This window comes from Durio zibethinus, chromosome 12 (genome assembly GCF_047325235.1).
Source record: "Durio zibethinus cultivar Kanyao isolate XHJ-2024 chromosome 12, ASM4732523v1, whole genome shotgun sequence".
Lineage (NCBI taxonomy): Eukaryota > Viridiplantae > Streptophyta > Magnoliopsida > Malvales > Malvaceae > Durio > Durio zibethinus.
Genome location: NC_143173.1, coordinates 12327783 through 12350907, shown reverse-complemented (window position 1 = coordinate 12350907; position 23125 = coordinate 12327783). Strand labels below are relative to the sequence as shown.

Sequence of the window (23125 nt, the reverse complement as noted above, 5' to 3'; positions counted from 1 at the left end):
AATCCATCACTACAAACACTAGGGTTCATATCAAGGTTCTTACGAAATAAAAATTTTTCTTTCTATCCCCATCAAATTTCTGTTTCCTAATTTTACAATAATAAAATCATATTACCAAACTTTCTCAATACTTAATTAGACCCTAATTAAAGTCTAAATTATTTTTCCAAACTAATTTTGAAGAGGGATAATGGAAACCCTAAAATTTTAGAGTTTCTTGATTATAAATTATGTCTCAAAACTTAACAATCAATACTTCAAAATTGAAAGAAATTATTTACTCATCTTTGACAGACAATTCTTCTTGCAAATTTTTGTTGTTACCCTTCACTTGGAATCCTTTTATGTCTTTTCTACATAAGAAACAGAGGAGAAATAAGCCCTTTTTCTTTTCCTTTCAATTACTGGTCGGACCAAAAACTATAGGATAAGTTAACCCTATTAAAAAAGTGGGTTATTTATCAATAGGTCATCTGCGTTTCCCATTCTTTAATAGAGAGTTCCTCCACTTATAAAAGTACTTAAAATAGTCCCTTTTTTTTACAGGTATTACATCACTTGTGAAAAAAACAAAGCCAATAACAGAGAAAAGGCGAAGGTAATGGTGTTATGTACAACTAAACATTGATGCAGTGGTGATATTCAGAACAAGGAAACAGTTATGGTTTTATCTCAACATGCACATAGAAACTGTTGAATTTATAGTATTAATATTTGTGAGCCAAGTAGCATCGTAGATATTATAAAATTTGTTCACCCAGGTGTCGTTGGTGTCACTTTATCTAACTAGCTTATCATGGGAGAATGTTACTTGGCTTATTTTTTCAACTAAATGGATTGATTGAATTGTCTTATTTTTTTCTAAAAAGTAAAAAAGAAAAAAGAAAAGAAATTTTATCTTAACCAGCCACAAAAGGTGTAGGGGAACAACTTATTTGCGTTATTCTGAATTCTGCTTTGATGATTATCCACAACAAAAGAAAATTCATACAGATTACATACACCAATAATTGGTGGACAAACTTACTCTTTATTTTTCTCTTCTCCAACTTGAGTGCTTGTTGGAAAGGTTTTACTTCTGCAAATACCAGATACAATGTGAAATAAAGACTGGCAGTATTTTGCCTCACTTAAGCCTCTCAAGTTCATTGATATAGCTCCTCAGATACCTGAACCATATGAAAACAAAGAAATCTCTAAATTAAACCATCATATTTACTTGGACGGAATGTAGCCAAAAAACAATTTACTTGCTCATATCATCTGAACACAGTATTTATTTGAAAATTAGTGGAAATGTGACTTAAGTCAAGCAATGGTTTGTGTTTTTTTTTAAGAATAATGAGAATTATTCACCTGCTGATTGAGCAGCATATAAGGTTTGGCCCTCACAATGTAATCGAGTTGGAAGAAGCTTGTCTTTAATACAACAAAGTTTGGTAACAACATCACTCATGTCCATCCGTTCACTTGGAGATTCAGCAAAACAAATGACTCCTATTTCAAATATTGAATTCAAGAATTGAAGATGTCTGTCATTTTCTTGTTTGACTTGCTCTTCAAGAAGAATGGGATCTATAATCTCAATCACTCGTTCAGGCAAAGCTGCCACAACAAAGTTGTGACGGTTGAAACCTTCTTTGAACATTTCATTAGTTGGCCGTTTCCCTGTAAACATCTCAAGCACGAGGATGCCATAACTATAAACATCACCTTTGGTTGACAATTCACTTCCCATCCCATATTCTTCAATAAATTCATCAACAAATTATATAAATTATAGCAATAATTGCAGAAGAGATACTTTGAAAAATATAAAGATATAGCCTCTGACATCCAAGCTTTAAACATGTAAAATTACATTCTAATTTGAAGTAATGTAGCCATTTTTTGTTAGCCAAAAACTACTTCCACATTATATGTTTTGCTTTTGAATGTTGTTGTGCTAAGAGAAAACTACTAAAATGGAATAAATGAAAAAAATGTACTTACCTGGTGAAGCATAACCGATGGTTCCTCTTAATCCCAGAGGGACCTGGACTGAGTAGTAGAATTGTTTAGCCTGTCAGCAGAAAGGATATTTGCTAAGCCAAAGTCACTTATATGGCCAACCACTTCCTCATCAAGTAGAATATTGCTTGGCTTGAGGTCACAATGAATAATTGGTGTATCGCAATGATGGTGCAGATACTCCAGTGCATGAGCAACATCTGCTGCCACATTTACTCTCTGGAAGAAATTCAGGTTTCTCATCGTCTCCTGTTCATTCATGTCGATATATGGATGCAGCCAATCCTCCAAGCTTTCGTTTACCATGAACTCATAAACCAATGCTTTAAAATCATTGCCTTGATAATCAACACCTGAAATTGCTGTTAATACCTTGACAAGATTTCAATGTCTAATGTTCCTCAAGGCCTCACATTCAACTAAGAAACTCCTGGAAGCTCCATGATAAGAAGATTAAGCACCTTAGTGTAAAGAACCAAAGCTACCTGAACCAACCAAATTTTGCAAGGAGAATCCATTAGTAGCCCTTAGGATGCTTTGGTATGATAACTGTAAAAGTGAATTTTCTGCACAAGTTGCTGTTGGCTGCTCTTTCTTCTTTCTAAACCACAAAATGAGGAGAAATGAGAATACCAAAGTCACTCCTAAAATCACCAAACCAATTGCAATTTTTAATTTAAGAGAAGTGTTTGATCCTTTGAAGGGTGTTTTCGTGTTACCTTTGGACAAGTGTAACTCAGGGATGCCTCCACAAAGCTTAGTGTTTCCCTCAACGAATGTAGCAGTTGCATTCTTAAAGACTCCTTCAATTGGTATCATACCCTCGAAATCATTGAAAGATAGATTTAAATACTGTAATGATACAAAGCTTGCAAGAAATTCTGGCACCTTACCGGAAAGATTATTGTTAGATAAGTCTAATTCCATAAGACCCCTCAATGAACCCAAAGATAAAGGAATAGGCCCTTCAAACAAATTGCCATCTAAGAACAGTTTCTCCAGTCTCACACAGCTGCCAAGATTTTTAGGAAGCAAACCAGATAACTTGTTTTGAGAAACATACAATTCACCTAGATTTTTCAGATTTTCGACTGCAATCGGAAGCACAGCACACCAGTCAAATAGTTGGATGATAAGTCCACATAAATGGACAATGATGAAAGTCCAATTACTTCAGGGGGTATTGATCCAGTAAGACTATTATAAGAAAGATCCAATACCGCCAAATTTTTGCACTTGCCTAGACTTGAAGGAATGTTGTCCCGAAGATTGTTACTAATTAGAGTAAGTTGGACTTACATTGCCAAATTTCCAATAGAAGAGGGAATAAAGAGAAAGTAATTTTTACTAGCATAAAATATCTTTAGCTTCTGAAGCCTCCCAATACAGGGGGAATGGAACCTGATAGCTGATTTCCTGATGCAGCTAGCACACCCAAATTGACGAGACTTCCGTCCCATCAGGTATTCTTCCCCATATTTTGTTATTTTGTAATACTCAAGCCGAAATAGTGATGGACAAATTACCAATGCACTCCGGCCATTCCTCTCCAAAATTATTATCGCCTATGTCTTGATAACTTAGTTTGTTGGTATTGGTTAAAGAACACAGATGGTCTAAGTCACCCGCTCCCCCATTTCCAAAATGGTTAATTTCTAAGAGAAAATATAATTGTTTTATCAGCTTTTCAAATGAAGGCAAGTTTCCTGTAAGTCTGTTTTTTGCAACTTGAAATATGCTGAGATTTGTGGCATTGGATATTGAAACCGGCAATTGTCCAGTGAAATGGTTTTGCACGACAGAAAAGAATTCAATATATGGCATAGTGATTCCTAAATCAGAAGGAAGAGTGCCTTGCATTTTGTTTTCGCGAATATCAAAATCTTTAATTTTAGAGAGATCGAAATTGGGGCAGGAACAATACCAGAAATTTCATTACCACCACAAAGAAAGATGTAAGATTTGACAGTTGCCCGAAAGCTTCAGGAATCGCCCCACTCAGACCATTTTTAGCCAATGAGAGTTTCTCCAGGGACGATAAGTTCCCCAATGAAGGTGGGATACTCCCTGCTAAAGTGTTGGTGGATAAACTTAACACTTCCAGGTTTGACAAGAGACCAAGGAAACCAGGTATTTCTCCAGTTCGCTGGTTGCGTTTCATAAAAACAATTGTAAGCTTAGAACAACCAGATAAATTGGAAGGAATTTCACCACTGATGGAGTTATTGGCCATTTGTAATCTTTCCAATCTTCTTAAACGTCCAATTTCTTCAGGAATTTCGTTGTTGAATCTATTGCCTCCAAGATTCAACACCCTGAGAAAGCTCAAATTTCCAATGTACGGTGATATGGACCCTGTAAGTTTTAGGAGTTGCAGTTCCAGCTTGATTACTCTCTGATGTCTGCGACCGCACCTAACACCATACCACTCGCAGAAGTGAATGGAACTATTCCAGGATTGGATAACCCTCAGCTGATCACCAGTTATCAGGATTGCTATATTGAATACTTTTCCTCACTTTTATTATGGATTCATCTTTTTGGTTTTTTTTTTTTTTTTTTCATCTCAATAGTGTTTGGAATATGAATACTTACAAATATAAAACAATCATTGAAATACAAAATATTATTCATAAATAAATAAATATATATAAACTAATTTTTGATCATTTTAGTGATACTACTAATTGTAAACACCTCATTTAGTCAGTGATCAATTTATATTTTAAGATTATACTTTGAATTTTTTTATTTATTTTGGGTATTGTATTTAGTTTAGAGTTATTGTTATTACATTAAAGAAAGGCAATAACTATAGGTGAGGGGGGTACTAACGAAGCCATAAGCATTTTGGAGAAAAACAAGAAAGAAGACAAAGGGGTGGAGAAATAAGAAAAGTAAAAGGAGACCGATCCAGTTTGGAATCCAATCCAATAAAAAACTCAAATCATAACCGATTCCAACAACTAGCAAATTGAAGTGGGCAAGCACAATTAGAAAGGCCCACTTGCTTTGGAATGGATTGCAGCCCAATTTTTGGTATTTATTTTTTACTTGTCATTTTCTTAGGTTCTAGTTATCTTAGTATTTTATCATAATTGTCTATTTATTTATTTGTTTATTTGTTTATTTGTTTATTTTATTTATTTGACTATATATGTATTTATTTATTTATAAATATTTTTTAAAAAAAGAAAAAAGAAGAAAAATTATTTTTTAAATAAAATAAAAAGAACCTTACCAACATATTAGATGGTTTAAATTTATTTAAAATAAATGTTTTTTAATGCAAACCTTTGAATCTTAGATGTGAATCTCTAAGATTTTTGAATATGAACCTTTGAATCTTAGATTTGAATCTTTTAAGTTTTTTTAATGTAAATCTTTAAAATTTTGGATGTAAATATGAATTTTTGAATCTTTAAAATTATTTGCAAATCTTTACAATTCCGAATCATTGAAATTATTTATGAATCTTTATAATTGTGAAACTTTAAAACTCTTTGCAAATCTTGGAATCTTTACGAATCTTTACGATTGCTAAACTTTGAAATTCTTTGCAAATCTTAGAATTTTTGTGGATCTTTGATCTTTGCGAATCTTTACAATTATGAATTTTTGAAATTCTTTGTGAATCTGGGAACCTTTGTAAAACTTGTAATCTTTGCGAATCCTAGAATCTTTGTGAAATTTATAATCTTTATGAATCTTGGAACCTTTGCAAATCTTGAAATCTTTTACGAATCTTAGAATCTTTGTGAAATTTATAATCTTTATGAATCTGGGAACCTTTGCAAATCTTGAAATTTTTTGGAAACCTTTGAATCTTTTATGAATTTTGAATCTTACCAATCTTTAAATCCTTGCGAATCTTTGATTTTCTTGCAAAATTTTGAATTTATTTGCAAATCTTTGAATTTTTTAGAGAACTTTGAATGTTTTGCAGGTCTTTAAATTCAAATTGAAAATCTTTGAATTTAATTGTGAACTTTTGAGATTCAAGTTGGGAATTCTTGAATTTCAAATTGCAAATGTTTAAATTTTTTGTTGCAAACTTTTGAATTTTAGTTGCGAATTGCGAATCTTTATTGTAAATGAGAATCTTTAGATTTTCTCTTTGTATCAAATCCAATCATAATGGGTGTTTATATCTTTGCACAATTCATATTTCACAGAAAATATGTAAAGAGGGATAACTGTAGACATCTCATTTAGTTCGGGGTCAATTTATATTTTAAGATTAGGCTTTGCATTTTTTTAATTTATTTTTGGTATTGTATTTAGTTTAAAGTTATTATTATTACATTAAAAAAAGGGAAAATAATTGTTTTGCTAAAACTTGAATAGGGTTTATTTCTAATTGAGTTGTTGAATTGAAAGTGTTTTAATTGAAAAAGAACTATAAAAGGAAAATGGTTTGAGAGATAGATTTGGATTAAAAATCCAAGGTTGAAGTTGATTAGGAGATTCAAACCAAGAAAACTTCTTTTCCTATTGTAATTGGGATTAGAGGCCTATAAAAGGGCTCCAGTAGGATCAATTAGAAAAAATGAAGAATCACTAAAAAAGATTTGAGGGAGAAAGAGTAAAAGAAAAAAGATAGAAAAATTAAGAGTTTTTTTATAGCCTTTTTTGGTGTTTTGGGTTTAGATAATTAGGATTTTCTTTTGGGAGTTCTGTGTTGGGGAAAATAGTTAAAAAAGAAAAACACACAATGAAGGCATTCAACAAAAAGTTTTGATAACAAAATTTTCGAGGGATTCGACTATATATATTTTAGGTTTCTGTTTGATTTTTGTTTAATTGAGAAAAAAATACAATCACCGCAAGCGAAAGGTACTAACGAAGCCATAGGGTATTTTGTAGAAAAACAAAAAAGAAGACAATGGGGTGAAGAAGCAAGAAAAGTAAAAAGAAGCTGACCCAGTTTGAGGATCCAATCCAATAAGAAGCACAAATCGTAATTGGTTTAAACAACCAGCAAATTTACGTGGGCAAGCATAATTATAAAGGCTCACATTTGTGGAGATCCACACCAACCTATAATGTATTATCCACTTTGATCTGAAGGTTTTATGATTTTGTCTAATAAAAAATGCCTCACAAACTTGGGTTTAGATCTCTACATATTTATTATTACTTATCCACATATTTTTCCAATGTGGGACTAAAAGTGTTACTCAGTAACCCCTTTAGTGCAATGTCACAGAAGTATATCATTGATTGTACGGTAAACAAAAATCACTATTCTTAATCAGTGATATTGTTCAAAATTGGTATTGATATTACAAAGTACATGTCAACATAGCCAATAATTAAGCCCCATTGGCAAAGTCAGAACATAGTCACACTAGGAGGCAAAAAAAATATATATTTTTGGATTACCCAACATATACAAATTCAATATTTATAAATTTTCTCAAAACATAATCCATACAGGGTAAATTCCATAATCCTTTCAAAGTAAAATTTCATATTCGACAAATGATGGGTATAAAAATATATTATTATGAAATCATATTTGAAAATCAAAACAATATCAAATCATATTTCAAACTCATAACAAAGAAATTATATATACATTTTGCATGTTCAACCCAATTTACAAAACAAATGGACAAAACAGTATATTATATATTTTAACTCTAAACATTTTGAGGCTGATTTTTAGGGACATAAAAACTGAAGAGATATCAAGTCACTTACCTAATATGCTAATTTAAAATTTCAGCAGCAAATTACTCAATTCTTTTAATATCCTAATAATTCAAGAAATATTAAAAAATAAAAATTTATCTCGAAAACATAAATTTAATAAGACAAACCTTCCGCAAGTCATCCTAAGCAAATTGGGTTGTATGGCAACTATTTTGACAATTCAAAATTATTTGGAAGTATTTTCTTTTAGCATATAAAATATTTTCTTTTAATATAACAAAAAGTCTAAAATTTAGTGTAAATATGAAATTAAGGATTAAACCATAAAAATCAGTAGCAATATAAATTTTTACAAATATTTAATTTTTAACATTTAGTAATAATTTTTTTTTTGTAAATCTAAATATAATTTAATAACTCTTTAACAATACCAATAACATGAAATTAACACAGTAAAAATATATTAAAATAAGTAAAAATTCATTAAAAATAATATAATTAAAATTTAAGTAATTTATAACTAAATACAATAACTATTGGCTGGAAATAATTTTTCAAATAATTAAAAACAAAATTTTGAAAATTTTACATTTTGTGATCATTTGGCTCACTTTGAACCACAAAAGCTCACGCATCCTGCAGTTCCTAATGACAAAGTGAACATAAATTTAAAGTAGGGATGTAATACCATAACCTAGAATTTTGTTTCAGCAAAAATGATTTTCAGAAGCCTAAGTTTTGAATGCCAAAACTTAACAAATTATCACAAACAGCCCAGAGTTTTTAGGTTTTAGATTTATGAAGAACGCTTTGGGGGCCTCGATTCTCTTAGCCTATAAATCATCTAAATAAACCAATTGTATCACAAGAAAGTTCAAATTTTCTACTATCAAAAGCACCTAAAGTTTGACTAAATTAGCCATTGGAGTAAGAAGTTCTGACAGTTCAAAATTGAGCATCTGTAATTATCAAAAACCCAAAAATAAAAAATTTAAAACATTGAATTCTTCTAAATTACTCAATTAAATGAAGTACCATACATAACATTAGAAAAGTTCTGAAGTGACATTTCCATTGATACTTATAATTTCGCTTGATTATCATTGAAAAGTCGTTAGAATTTTTTTTTTTTTGAAGTTGAGAAGATACAAAAATATAATTTGGGGTTTATAGAAAATTACATAAAATATGAAAATTCCAAAAGTTTTAAGCAAAATTTTATCTTAATTAGTGATTTCTAGGATTGATTTGCCCTATTTCTTCATCTCTTCTTCTTTTCAAGCATTTCATAAAGTTTTCCCTCTTTTTTTTGTCAAAGAAAAAAAAAACTGTTGATAAGTTTTCTTTTTATTTTCTTCTCCTTTAGGTTTTTTTTTTTTTTACCAATGACACCTATGAGCTAGGTCACTAATTAGACTATAATAACTTAGGCTTGGGTATTACAAGTTTAGAAAATAATTTTTGGCAAGAGAAGTTATCATTCAAGTGAAGTCATCGTGTTATCTTGTAATTGATCAATCAGATATAGCTTCAAAGAGTAATGGTATCTTGCCTTCGCAAATTTTCTGTTTCTGAGTTTTCTTGTTGTTTTATTAGATATTTTACAGGGATGGTCGGTAGAAATTAATTCACATTCAAAAGCTAGACCATTTAATTAATCCTTTTCATTATGTCATCCATAACATCATCCATCAAGATGAATTTAATTAGTTTCCTTATTTTTTCTATCCAATAACAATGGGTTATTGATAAAAATTGGTTTGATTTGATTATATTTATTTTTCTTATTGTATATGTACTTTCCTGAATAAATTGAAATAAAAAAAGAGGAAAATTTACTTTTTTTTTCTGTAAATTTAACAGCAAAATTATAAGGCTTGTTTTTTTGTTTGATTTTTTTTTTCTTTTGAAAATGAAATAAATATTCCTTCTCAGGAAAATTCATTAAATTTTAATTTCTTGAAAATGAGAAAATCAAAAGTAGCAGAAGAAGCTTATCTTCTGATCAAAACAAGAGTGATTAAAATGCAAACGAAATGATCAAAAGAATTAATCATTTTGTTCATGATTAAACTGTTACATCCAATTTTGAATTAGATGCTTTTGTCTTATTCTTCCAGGTTTGCTGTGTGTTATCTTCTTACCATGGTAACCATTTCTCACAATAACATTGCTGCTACGTATTCATGAAACATTAAACATTAATAATTTTTTTCCCTTCCCCTGGATTTTAACGACCAATTGACTATGTAGTCACTTTTCTTAATTTATTCAGAAAACACACCTATCTATTTTTTTTTTCATCTCAATATCTTTATGAACAATTCTCAGAATAAATTATTGTTAAAAAAAATGATAGAATTGGAAAAGTTTGAATTCTATCTATGGAGGGTAGTGAAAATTATGAACCCCCCCAAATTGTATGTTATTTGTAATATACATGAAAACAATGCTTAGTTGCCTTGTGATTTCGTTGTGGAAAAAGAAAAGAAGAAAGTTACGATTTCCAAAGTCGTCTAATAGCTTATGAGTGATCAGTTTTGGTTGCGCCTGCGTGGTTCATGGGTCAATCCCCTTGAATAAAAGCCACTCGAGAAAAGAAAAAAGACATAAGCTTTATAAAATTCATTTGCCTAGACTTAAATTTGGCGGAATAACATACCAGATAAATTTGGACATAAACTCATTCTAAATCCAATAATGTTAAGCAATAAGCAAAAGAAAAACGTATATTATTCATGAAACCTGAAACACTAGAGGTGGAATTTTATTCCTGAAATGTAGACACAAGATTAAGAACTTAAAGCTAAATCCAATAGTCTTACAGATTTGGTCCTTCATTTCACAAAACAAGCGAATGGGAAGCAAAGGGTTAAAAAGAAGAAAATAACATGTACAAGACTGAGTAACTCCAGCTGAAGGAAATGATGATATTTTCTTCTTTTGCCTATTTCTTTCTAGGGGAGGGATTGTCTGCAGGACAGAATACAGGGAGCCAGGGAGTTCTAAATCAAATTTTATAGTGACCAACTAAGCTTAACCCATTAAGCAGTACCTGCAGTTGAAGAAAATAATGTAAAGGATGTAAAATTTGGAAAAAATGTATAAGAAAATAAATGTTACTGTTACTTAGATTTAAACCAATATTATTGCCTCTTGTTCTTAATGATCGAGGTGGAAGCAGCTTGTCTCTTATAGAACAAAGCTCAGCAGCAATATTAGCCATGTCCATTCTGTCAGTTGGCAACTCAAAAGAATAGGCAATTCCAATTTCAAATATGGAATTCAAGCTCCGAAGAAGCCTGTTTTCTTTTTGGCTGCTCTCATTGAAAATAACGTTCATCATTGTTTCTCCTCCCAAAATTTGTTGAAGAAGAGTGGGATCTGTAATCTCAGCCACTCGATTTGGCAAAGCTATTTTAACAAAGTTATGAAGGTTTAGGTTCTCTTTAAACATTTGATCAGCTGGTCTTTTCCCTGTAACATCTTCAACAAAAGAATGCCATAGCTGTACACATCTCCATATGTTGTCACATTACATCCCAAGCCATATTTTGCAATTTATTTGTCACAAATAACAGCAATAATTTCGAAACAGATGCAAATAGCTTTCTTACATCAAAGATCTTAACAGGTTAAATTAAATAACATATTGATTTGAAAGAATGTTCTACTTACCTGGCGGAGCATAACCAATTGTTCCTCTTAACCCAAGAGAGCTTGACAGGCTTGAAGTGTTATTTTGTATGTCTGATGTAATGAATTTTGCTAGGCCAAAGTCACTGACATGGCCAACCATTTCATCATCAAGTAGAATATTGCTCGGTTTGAGATCCCAGTGAACAGTAGCTGTTTCGCAATGATGATGAAGATACTTCAATGCACAACCAACATCAACTGCCACATTCAATCTCTGAAAAAAATTGAAGCTTTTTTCTGCCTCCTCTCCCTCATTCATGCCAACAATTGGATGCAACCAATCCTCTAGGCTTCCTTTTGCCATGAATTCATAAACAAGAGCCTTAAAATCATTTCCTTGATTGTCCACACCAGAACATACTGTTAATACCTTGACAATTGACAAGGTTTCGATGTCTAACATTCCTTAAGGCCTCACATTCAGCCAAGAAACTTCTGGAAACTCCATGACATAAAAGTTTAAGTACCTTGACGGCAATAATTGTTCCATTCTCTTCAAGAATTCCTTTATATACGAAACCAAAGCTACCTGTACCTACTAAATTTGCTGATGAGAAACCATTAGTAACTTTTAGGATGCTTTGATATGATAACCTTAACAATGGATTTTCTGCATTTGGTGATGCAGGTTGCTTTCTTTTCTTTCTAAACCAAAAGAGAAACATGAGGGAGAAAACCAAAATAACTTCTGAAAGCACAGAAACGATAGCAATTATTCATTTAAGTGAAATAGTTGATCTCCCTCTATGTTTCAAGTTATCACAAGTTGGCAAGTGGAACTCAGGAGTGCCTCCACAAAGCTTACTGTTCCCTTCAAGGAATGCAGCACTTGCATTTTTAAAGACTCCATCAACTGGTACTAGACGTTTGAAATTGTTGTAAGAAAGATTCAAGTAGTGTAAAGCTCCAAATGTCACAAGAAATTCAGGAATTTTACCAGTTAGATTGTTTCTAGAGAGGTCTAAATTTGTAAGACCTCTCAATGACCTCAAAGATGAAGGAATTGATCCATTGTATCATAACGTATAGATCCATAAACCTACAACTAGACATGGATGAAAGGGAGTCACCACCAATCTTTTTTGGTTAGGTGTGATTGGGCACGTGATTGAAGTTGATCTACAAAATAGAAGTTGGTTGCGCATGAAGAAGATTATAGTACCCCAAAATGTCGATCCAAAAGAAGGTACTAGTTTGATTTCGAATTACCCAAGCCTTGATCATCATCATTTTTTTTGCTTTACCAAATAATTTATTAATTTTATTAGAGCAACAAAACCTTTTCAATTTTTTTTATTTATTATTTTGAAAATATTATTTACAAAGATTTTTTCTTTTTTTCAAAAAGATTTTTTTTAAATATATTTTTTTCAAAAATATTAGTGGCAGAAATAATTCCCTTTTTTTTTTGTTTTTTAAATAAAAACTAGAAAATAATAACATAATGAAAAATGGGTTAAAAATAAAATAAAATAAAATAAAATAAGGAAAACTTGCAATCGGGTCAAGTTAGGAAGCAGGTCGGTACGCGGGTCTTCGAGTCAACAAGCGGATCCTAACTTATCGAAAATGGTGTCATGTTGGGAAAGTATAAAAGCCACAGCACTTAGCTTTTCTTCAGAATTATTTGAGTATAGCTCTCTTTTTAAAATGATTATTCTTTTGTTTTCTGTTTGATTAATTTTTAGAAATTGACGAATAAATCTCAAATGTTGACAGGGAATTTTCAAAACCCCAACAAATTGTCTTGGAAAGCAAAATCCAGAAATCTCTTGGCTCCATATGGGTTTTTTTTCTCCACACTCTTGATTACACCAACAGCAACAGTCTGTCTCCGGTCCCTCACGGTCAATCGCCCAAGTAAGGGGTATTTAGAGAAGGTTTCCACAACCATGGGTTTGGTGGGAATCATCTTAACAAAACCAGCATCACCATTCTTCAAGAACTTGGGCTCCTTCTCAAGCTTCTTGCCAGGTTGCCTGTCAATCTTGGTCACGAGCTCAGCAAACTTGACAGCAATGTGAGAGGTGTTGCAATCATGGACAGAAGCATAACCATTTCCAATCTGCCATGGGTGGTTCATGATAATGACTTGGGAAGTGAAGTTGGCAGCCTCCTTGGCAGGATCATCCTTGGACTTTGAGGCAACATATCCTTGTTTGAGATCCTTGATAGCAACATTCTTAACATTGAAGCCAACATTGTCACCAGGAAGAGCCTCCTGAAAAGCCTCGTGGTGCATCTCAACGGACTTAACTTCAGTGGTCAATCCAGAGGGACCAACCGTAACCACCATACCAGGCTTGAGGATACCAGTTTCAACATGATCCACTGGAACAGTTCCAATACCTCCAATCCTGTAGACATCCTGAAGTGGGAGACGGAGTGGCTTGTTGGACGATCTCTTGGGCTCATTGATCTGGTGTGAGACCCCAGCCCAAATAATAATTGGGCTAGAATCATAACAAAGCCCATCAATTTATTAATACATTATTTAGTAAAAGAAAAAGGGCTAAGACATTAAAGGAAAGAAAACCTAGCTATCAAGAACCAGAAAAGAAATGAGAGTTCTTCTTTCTCATCTTTTTTAAGGTTAGAAAATATGAAAAAAATCAAGTTGACGATACAGAATCAGAAGCTACAATCAAGTTAATCCCTTAAAGGTAAGCATCTGCCCTCTTTTTATTTAAAAAGAAATATCAAGTTGATTGCTATTATTTGGAGTTAAAGTTTTGAAAGTAAAACCAAGAAAAATCATGAAATCTTTCATTAATCTTTACATTCTATTTGGGTAAATTACTGGGCTTTGTTTATTTCATGTTCTTAAGATTTATTGATGATTATTGAATGGAGTTTAAAGGTTGAAAGTAGGGATTTGAGTTTTATTTAAAGATTGAAGGAGAAATTTTATTTTTGGATAAGATGTTGCGATCTGCAATAATGAATTAAAATAGAATTTTGTGTTAATGGTTAGATTATTGCTATGATTATTATATATTGTTGGAAAGCATGTTGAATATACTTTCTAATGAAATAAATAGAAGTTGAATCGGTGTTCTCTATGAAGAGTTGTCCAATTTCTACTTGAGGATGTGCAGGCTGTCTAGTAGCAGCAGCAGCAGTGAGGAATTTCGAAATTCTTCTTAATTTTTATACAAGGAATTATGTATTGAGCCATACATGTTTAAAAAGATCATTGAATCTAGTTTTCAACGAAATAAGGGGAATTGAATTTGGAGTTTCCTGTGAATAAATGTGTAATTTTTATGAGAAGGTATTCATGCTATCTGACAGCAGCATTTGTCGTGGATTGTAAAAATTGTTATAATCAATCTACAAGAAATTACAAGGAGGGCCATATATGGTTAGAAAGCTTATCAAGTCTAGTTTCTAACTCATTAAAGAGATCTTAATTCTGATTTGGATATATTGAGAAATGATTGTTTTAATGAAAAGAGGTCAGACTGCTAGTATTAATTAATTAAGTTAACCCTTGTGTAACTTAGTTGATTTTTGTATAAATGATCTCAAAAAAGGGTTGATTAAATTCTGATCTATTGAAATGATCTTGAATAGGCAATTAATTATTTTGGGGGAAAAACTAAGTGGTGGAATCGAATGGAGGTAAGTAGAATCTCACACACTTTGCTTGTTTTCGAAACTATGTATATATATATATATATATATGTTTCTAAATGAATGAATATTTTATTTCATTATTTTCGGTGTATGAAAATAGGATTAAGCATATGATTATTTTGTGTTTCTCTATATAAATGATGGATCGTGCTTATGAATGAAATGAGAAAATAATTTATGTTTAAAGAATGATTTTGTGATGGCTATGTTTTTATATCTCTAGGAAGTGGGATCATCAACACCAGAACTAGTTCTACGGTCCTGGCTAATAGGTTATAGTAATTATCATAGACATGATCATACGACCCTGCTATCGAATTATAGTAGTTATTGTAAGGCCCTAGCTAGCGGGTTATAATAGTTAGCAATGATCACGATGATGAAATTATCGATACGGCCAATGTCAGGGTTATAGTAGTGACCGTAGCTAATGATAAACTAATGATAATGATGATTTATGATGATTTTAAAGATTGATCTATGATTTGTATATAAAGATAATTTATGATGATTTTTAATGATTGACCCATGATTTGGCTTGATTACAATATTTGAATGGTAGCATATTTTGCAATGATTTATGAATTGACATGTTTTGACATTGATTTATAAGTTTGCAAAATGTTTGCCAAAACGATGATCTTTGAAATATTTTGACATTATGATTTGATGAATGTTTTGAATTATCTATATGACATGTATGAAAACGATGCTTAATCTGATAAAGTGTGTGAGCCTATACTTATTGAGCTGTAGTTTACTCATTCCGCTTATACTTTTTCTTTACAGATGACTAAGTGATAAGTTTGGTTAGTCTTGTGTAAAGCTAAAAGATGAAATGGGTAAGATTACTTAATCGTTGGAGAATATGTTGGCCAATGAGATTTTAAGAGATAGTTTTGTATTTTATATGGTTTGTATTTGGATATATAAAGATGTATCATCAGTTGGATTAAAGATATGGATTTTACTTGGTAGATTATTTTATTGAAGAATTTTAGAATGATTAAGTAAGAAGGCTTCATATTACTTTGCTATTTTCTTCAAGGTAATATGACTGTGTTGCTCTTTGGTCTCGGGACGTGACAAAAGTGGTATCAGAGCATAAGTTGTGATCTTTGGAGAATTTTTTTAAGAGTTAGATTATGATTTGTAGATTGTGATGATATTTTTTTAAAGAGCTTAAGTTATGTTTCTTGAAGATTTTCTAAAAGTTCAGGTTATGATCTTTAAATTATATGAGATGTTAAAGAGCTTATAATATGATTTTAAGGATTTTCTAGGAACTACGATTATGATCTTTGAAGATTTTTAAGAAGTTAAATTATGATAATTAGATTAATGATGATTTTTAAAGAATATAGTTTATGATCCTTGGATTGAAAGAGATATTCTATGAGTATGGTTACGATCTATATATTATGTGAAAATTTTTAAGAATTTTGATAATGACCTCTGGATAAGGTGATGATTTTTTTAGAAAATAAGTTGGATTCATAGAATATAATGGTGAGTACAAGTAAATGATTCAATGAATTTGTAGTAGTTAAAGTTTCAATGAATTCTGAAGAACCAATGATTCAATGAATTGTTTGTGTAATTATTTTGGTTGATATTTACTTATTGCTTTTGGATCTTATAGTTAAGAGAAAGTGTAATTACTTTGATATAGTGCAATTTTATAAGTTGAAGAGATTTTCAATGCAACTTATAATGAGACATATTTTATGAGTTAAAAGATTATTTAAGAGCATGATTTGGTCGTTGGAGATCTTATGGGTTTGAGAAAAGACCTTTGACTTAATGAGGTTTTGAAATTATTTGATAAGTGTTTAAGTGAATCCTTGATCATGGATTAAAATTAGAATATTGGCGTACATTGTTGGAATTAAAAGTATAGAATATTGGAGTTGGAATGAAATAATATGTTGAAATTTTGAAGTAATTATTTATGGATTATAGTGTTTGAGAATTTATTTTGATGGATTTAGTCCAAAATGTTATAATTGTGGTAAATATTTTAATATTCGTAAAGGTGGATATTCATTTGATTTGGTTCTACATTTTTTTTATTGAGAAAGTATTTAAGATTTGATCATGCGAGTTGGACGTTTGTGTAGTTAATTTCAAGTTTGATTATTAAATTCCTATTTAGGGTGTACTAAATTTTTTTCAATAGCTAAAGTGATTAATTTGTGGTTATAGTTTCTAATTGAAGTATACTATTGGATTCCTTCGAATTTTATATTTACAGAGAACATTGCTTATTGTGGTACAAGGCTGTGTACTTAGCAAGGAATTAAATTTGTGGATAAAAATTAAAATTATAGTTATCCAAATGATTTAGTAAAGAAGTTGGTTTTAAAGGAGTAATCGATTTACAGAAAAATATGAATGTTTTGGTTAAGAATGATCATTTGAAATCTTACAAGTGCAAATGATTGTTTGAATTTTACAAGGGCAAAAGATTGGTTGAAATCTTACAAGTGATGATTTTATGTACTTTGTGATGTTAAGCATCTATTCAATTTTAGAGAGATTTGAAAGAACTTTTGAAATAATGTGATGCATTTGGCTATTGTTCATAATTTTATACTTTTGGTGTGAATTCAAGTGTTTGGAGTTCTTATTGGTTCAAACTTTATAAAAGAATTTTTTTTATGGATTATGATGCATAGGTTTTAACTTTGACGTGGAGATGATAGCAATATATTTGGTAAAAAGAGAATTTGAGACATTATGATGTTTGTGGGGATTATGAAGAATCAATTGTTATATGATAATTGGTATATTAGAAAGAATAATATTCGAAATTGGAGACAACTTGGGTAACCAAAGATTTATGTCTGAATTTATATGGTATAAATTTATGGATATGATCTATTGCATTGATTTCGTATGTATTCTAGTGGTTAATTGATAGCAAATTTTATGTTGTCTATGGAAAAGAAAAGAAAATTAAAGTACTATGTGATATCTTTTTAGTGACAAAATGATTTGCTGATATTGTTATTCAAGGTTGTTATAGTTATGAACACATGGTGTAAAGCAAATTACAAAAAAATTTTATGGACACTTGCTTTTTTTGTTACAAAACAATGTTATGAAAGTTAATTTGTTTGAATTTTATTAGAAAGAAATATCAGAGTGCGTAGTGAAAGCCTGATTTGATTTTAAGTTCTAAATTGTTATGCTATTATTAGTTGAGAAAGTGATGAATCTTTAATAAATAAGGGCTAATGATTTTGGATAAGAATATTTTGTGTTCCCTTCATTTTTTAAGGCTTTATTGTTTATTGACATTCTTTTAAGAAATGCTATGTCATGACTTGAAGAGAAATATTTTATAACTATAGTCATAAGACAAACATTCAATGATTCATTATTTTGAGGTTTTGTATGGAAGTAGATCTAAGTCTTAGACCTATTAGCATAAGGACAAAGAAGAAAAACTTTTATTTTTTGAATTTATGGAACAAATGGTTGATAAATTTTGGTTGATTAAGTAATGGTTTAAAGTAAGCACAAGAATTATACCAGAATTTGGAGATATGATCTATTGCTTCAAGTGGTCAATCATTTGTACTCATTATGAGGATTATAAAGTAAGAAAGGTTAAGTTTGCATTTTAAGGACATTTGAAGTTCTTGGTAAATTGAAAGAAGTTCAAAATAAAGAATACCGTCACATTTGATGTCTAGTGTACATGATGAATCTATGTTAAGAGAATATCTTAGTAGAAGCTATGTGATTGGATATGAGTATTGAGAAATTCAAGATGATATGAGTTTTAACATATTGAAAATATCTTTTTCGAATAGTTGATTGGAAAGAACAAGTTTTTAAGGTAAAATGATTACTATTGTTAAAGTCTAATAAGACAATCATATGGCAAGAGAAGTGATTGCAAAAAAAAAGAAGGAATAAGATGTAGATGTAAATCAACTTTCGAGGGTGAAACTTTTTATAAGGAGGGGAGAATGTGATACCCTAGCCCAAATAATAATTGGGCTAGACTCATACCAAAGCCCATTAGTTTATTAAGACATTATTTAGTAAAAGAAAAAAGGTTGAGACATTAAAGGAAAGAAAACCTGGCTATCAAGAACCAGAAAAGAAATGGGAGTTCTTCTTTCTCATCTTCATTAGGGTTAGAGAATATGAAAAAATCCAGCTGGCGATTTAGAATCAGAGGTTACAATCAAATTAATCCCTTAAAGGTAAGCATCTGCCCTTTTTTTATTTAAGAAGAAATATCAAGTTGATTACTATTATTTGGAGTTAAAGTTTTGAGAGCAAAACCAAGAAAAATCATGAAATCTTTCATTAATCTTGATGATCTATTTTGGTAAATTACTAGGCTTTGTTTATTTCATGTTCTTAAGATTTATTGATGATTATTGAATGGAGTTTAAAGGCTGAAAGTAGGGATTTGAGTTTTATTTAAAGATTGAAGGAGAAATTTTATTTTTGGATGAGATGTTACGATCTGCAATAATGAATTAAAATAGAATTTTGTATTAATGGATAGATTATTGCTGTAATTATTATATATTTTTGGAAAGCATGTTGAACGTACTTTCTAATTAAATAAACAGAAGTTGAATCTGAGTTCTTTATGAAGAGTTGTCTAATTTCTACTTAAGGATGTGCAGGTTGTCTAGTAGCAGCAGCAGTGAGGAATTTCAAAATTCTTCTTAATTTTTATACAAGGAATTATGTATTGAGCCATACATGTTTAAAAAGGTCATTGAATCTAGTTTTCAACGAAATAAGGGGAATTGAATTTGGAGTTTCCTGTGAGTAAATGTGTAATTTTTATTAGAAGGTATTCATGCTGTCTGGCAGCAGCATACGATGTGGATAGTAAAAATTGTTATAATAAATCTACAAGGAATTACAAGGAGGGCCATACATGGTTAGAAAGCTTATCAGGTCTAGTTTCTAATGCATTAAAGAGATCTTAATTCCGATTTGGATATATTGAGATATAACTGTTTTAATGAAAAGAGGTCAGGCTGCCAGTATTAATTAATTAAGTTAACCATTGTGTAACTTAGTTGATTTTTGTGTAAATGGTCTCAAAAAGGGTTAATTAAATTCTGATATGTTGAAATGATCTTAGATAGGCCATTAATTATTTTAGGGGAAAAACTAAGTGGTGGAATTGAATGGAAGTAAGTAGAATCTCACACGCTTTGCTTGTTTTCGAAACTATGTATATATATATGTTTCTAAATGAATGAATATTTTATTTCATTATTTTTGGTGTATGAAAATAGGATTGAGCATATGATTATTTTGTGTTTCTCTATATAAATGATGGATCATGCTTATGAATGAAATGAGAAAATGATTTATGTTTAAAGAATGATTTTGTGATAGCTACGTTTTTACATCCCTTAGAAGTGGGATCATCGATACAGAACTAGTTCTACGATCCTGACTAATGGGTTATAGTAGTTAGCATAGACATGATCATACGGCCCTATTAATGGGTTATAGTAGTTAGCGTAAGGCCCTGGCTAATGGGTTATAATAGTTAGCAATGATCATAAGGATAAAATTATTGATACAGCCAATGTCACGGGTTATAGCAGTGACCGTAACTAATGATAAACTAATGGTAATGATGATTTATGATGATTTTAAAGATTGATCCATGATTTGTATATAAAGATGATTTATGATGATTTTTAATGATTGACCCATGATTTGGCTTGATTACGATATTTGAATGGTAGCATATTTTGCAATGATTTATGAATTGACATGTTTTGACATTGATTTATAAGTTTGCAAAATGTTTGCCAAAACAATGATATTTGAAATATTTTGACATTATGATTTGATGAATGTTTTGAATGATCTATATGACATGTATAAAAATTATGCTTGATCTGATAAGGTGTGTGAGCCTATACTTACTGAGCTGTGGTTTGCTAATTCCCTTTATACTTTTTCTTTACAGATGACTAAGTGATAAGTTTGGTTAGTCTTGTGTGAAGCTAGAAGATGAAATGGGTAAGATTACTTAATCGTTAGAAAATATGTTGGCAATGAGATTTTAAGAGATAGTTTTGTATTTTATATAGTTCGTATTTGGATATATAAAGATGTATCGTCAGTTGGATTAAAGATATGGATTTTACTTGCAAGATTATTTTATTGAAAAATTTTAAAATGATTAAAAAAGAAGGCTTCGTATTACTTTGAGGTTTTTTTCAAGGTAATACAACCGTGTTGCGCCTTGGTCTTAGGGCGTGACATCTAGTCTGGTGCTTCAAGGAGGGTTGGACCCTTGTACCAGTCATGGTTGGTGGGCCTCTCAATCATGTTGTCACCCTTAAAACCAGAGATGGGGACGAATGGAATTTTTTCAGGGTTGTAACCAACCTTCTTCAAGTAGGAAGAAACTTCCTTCACAATTTCATCATACTTTGCCTTTTAGTATTTGGGAGTTGTGGCATCCATCTTGATGCAGTAACAAATCATTTGCTTGACACCAAGAGTGAAGGCAAGGAGAGCATGCTCACGGTTCTGTCCACCTTAGAAATACCAGCTTCAAAACCTCCAGTGGTGGAGTCAATTATAAGGACAGCACAGTCAGCCCGAGGGGTACCAGTAATCTTATTCTTGAAAAAGTCACGATGTCCAGGGGCATTAATAACAGTGCAGTAGTACTTGGTTGTCTCGAACTTCCACAAGGCAATATCAATGGTAATACCATGCTCACGCTCAGCCTTCAACTTATCATGCACCCAGGCGCACTTGAAAGATCTTTTGTTCATCTCAGCAGCTTCCTTCTCAAACCTCTTGATCACTCGCTTGTCAATGCCTCCAAGCTTGTAGATCAAGTGACCAATTGTGGTCTACTTTCCAGAGTCAACATGGCCAATGACCACAATGTTAATGTGAACCTTCTCCTTACCCACAGCAAATTTTTTACCGAAATAACTTGAAAATTCAAGAGCTGATAAATCGGTAGAAGTGAGGAGAGAGTGTTCTTCTGCTTGTTTCTCTGATGGAATCCTTGGTATAGGTTTCTAGGTATCGTATATGGAGCTCTCTGTGCTGGCTTTCGGGTGTGGATTGATTTTTCAGGCTTCTCCCCCTGTTAGCTAAAGAAGTTAGTGAAAAAATGAGCCCTAAAATCGATTCCCCCCGATTTCTCTCTACTTTTTGCTCTTTATTGCCAGTTGTATATGCTTGATTCTCTACATGAAATACGCCTAACAAATCCGAGATTGAATCACTAAGATTTATTCCATTAAATTCGAGATTAAATCATCAAGAATTATTCCACGATAGTACCACGTTTTTTCTTTCTTCTAATTTTTCTCCTTTTATTAATTTATTAATTTTATTTTTAAGAAACAAATAAAATCAAACCAAATCAAATTAAAATTGAAAATTTTCTTATTAGATCCAATGCTTCTCAATCGAGCCCAATTAATGGTTAAAAGTCCATTTTTATCTCAAAAAATTCTCAGATAAAATAGGGTATCTATACATAGAAAAAATTGCCTCCCATTAGTACCTTCAGCCTTATACAATTACCAAGATCATTTGGAATGACACCTGATAACATGTTTTAAGAAATATCTAATTCGTCAAGATTTCTTAAATTTCCTACTTCAAGGAAAGCATGCCAGTCAAACGGTTTGAAGATAAGTATAGACCAATAGACAATGATGGTAGTCCAGCTATTTGCGAAGGAATAGAACCACTAAGATTGTCATTAGAAAGATCTAAAACAATTAGATTTTCACATTTGCCTATACTTGGAGGAATTTCGCCTTGAAGATTGTTGTCATTTAGATACAACTTGATCAACATCTTTAAATTTCCCAACGAAGTGGGGATGGATCTAGAGATAGAATTAATATTTACATTAAATAATTTTAGCTTTTGAAGCCTCCCAATCACAGATGGAATGGTACCTGAATTGATTTCCTCCTGCCACCAGCACCTTCAAGTTGATTAGGTTTCCAAATCTTGCCGGTATTCTCCCTACTATGATATTGCTATGTTATTGCCTTTCAAGCAAAATAGGTGATAGCAGTTGACAAATTGCTTATGCACTCAGGGAATATCCCTCCAAGCTGGTGGCACTAAT

General features: G+C 31.3%; 4 pseudogenes; all 4 read right to left on the bottom strand.

Moving 5' to 3' along the window:
* Positions 1-1166: 1166 nt before the first annotated feature.
* Positions 1167-7230, bottom strand: LOC149515704 (putative receptor-like protein kinase At3g47110; annotated as a pseudogene).
* Positions 7231-10293: 3063 nt separating this feature from the next.
* LOC111297551 (putative receptor-like protein kinase At3g47110) lies at positions 10294-22647 on the bottom strand (annotated as a pseudogene).
* On the bottom strand, positions 12558-13778 carry LOC149515703 (elongation factor 1-alpha pseudogene; annotated as a pseudogene).
* LOC111297550 (elongation factor 1-alpha pseudogene) lies at positions 21238-22103 on the bottom strand (annotated as a pseudogene).
* Positions 22648-23125: the final 478 nt, after the last annotated feature.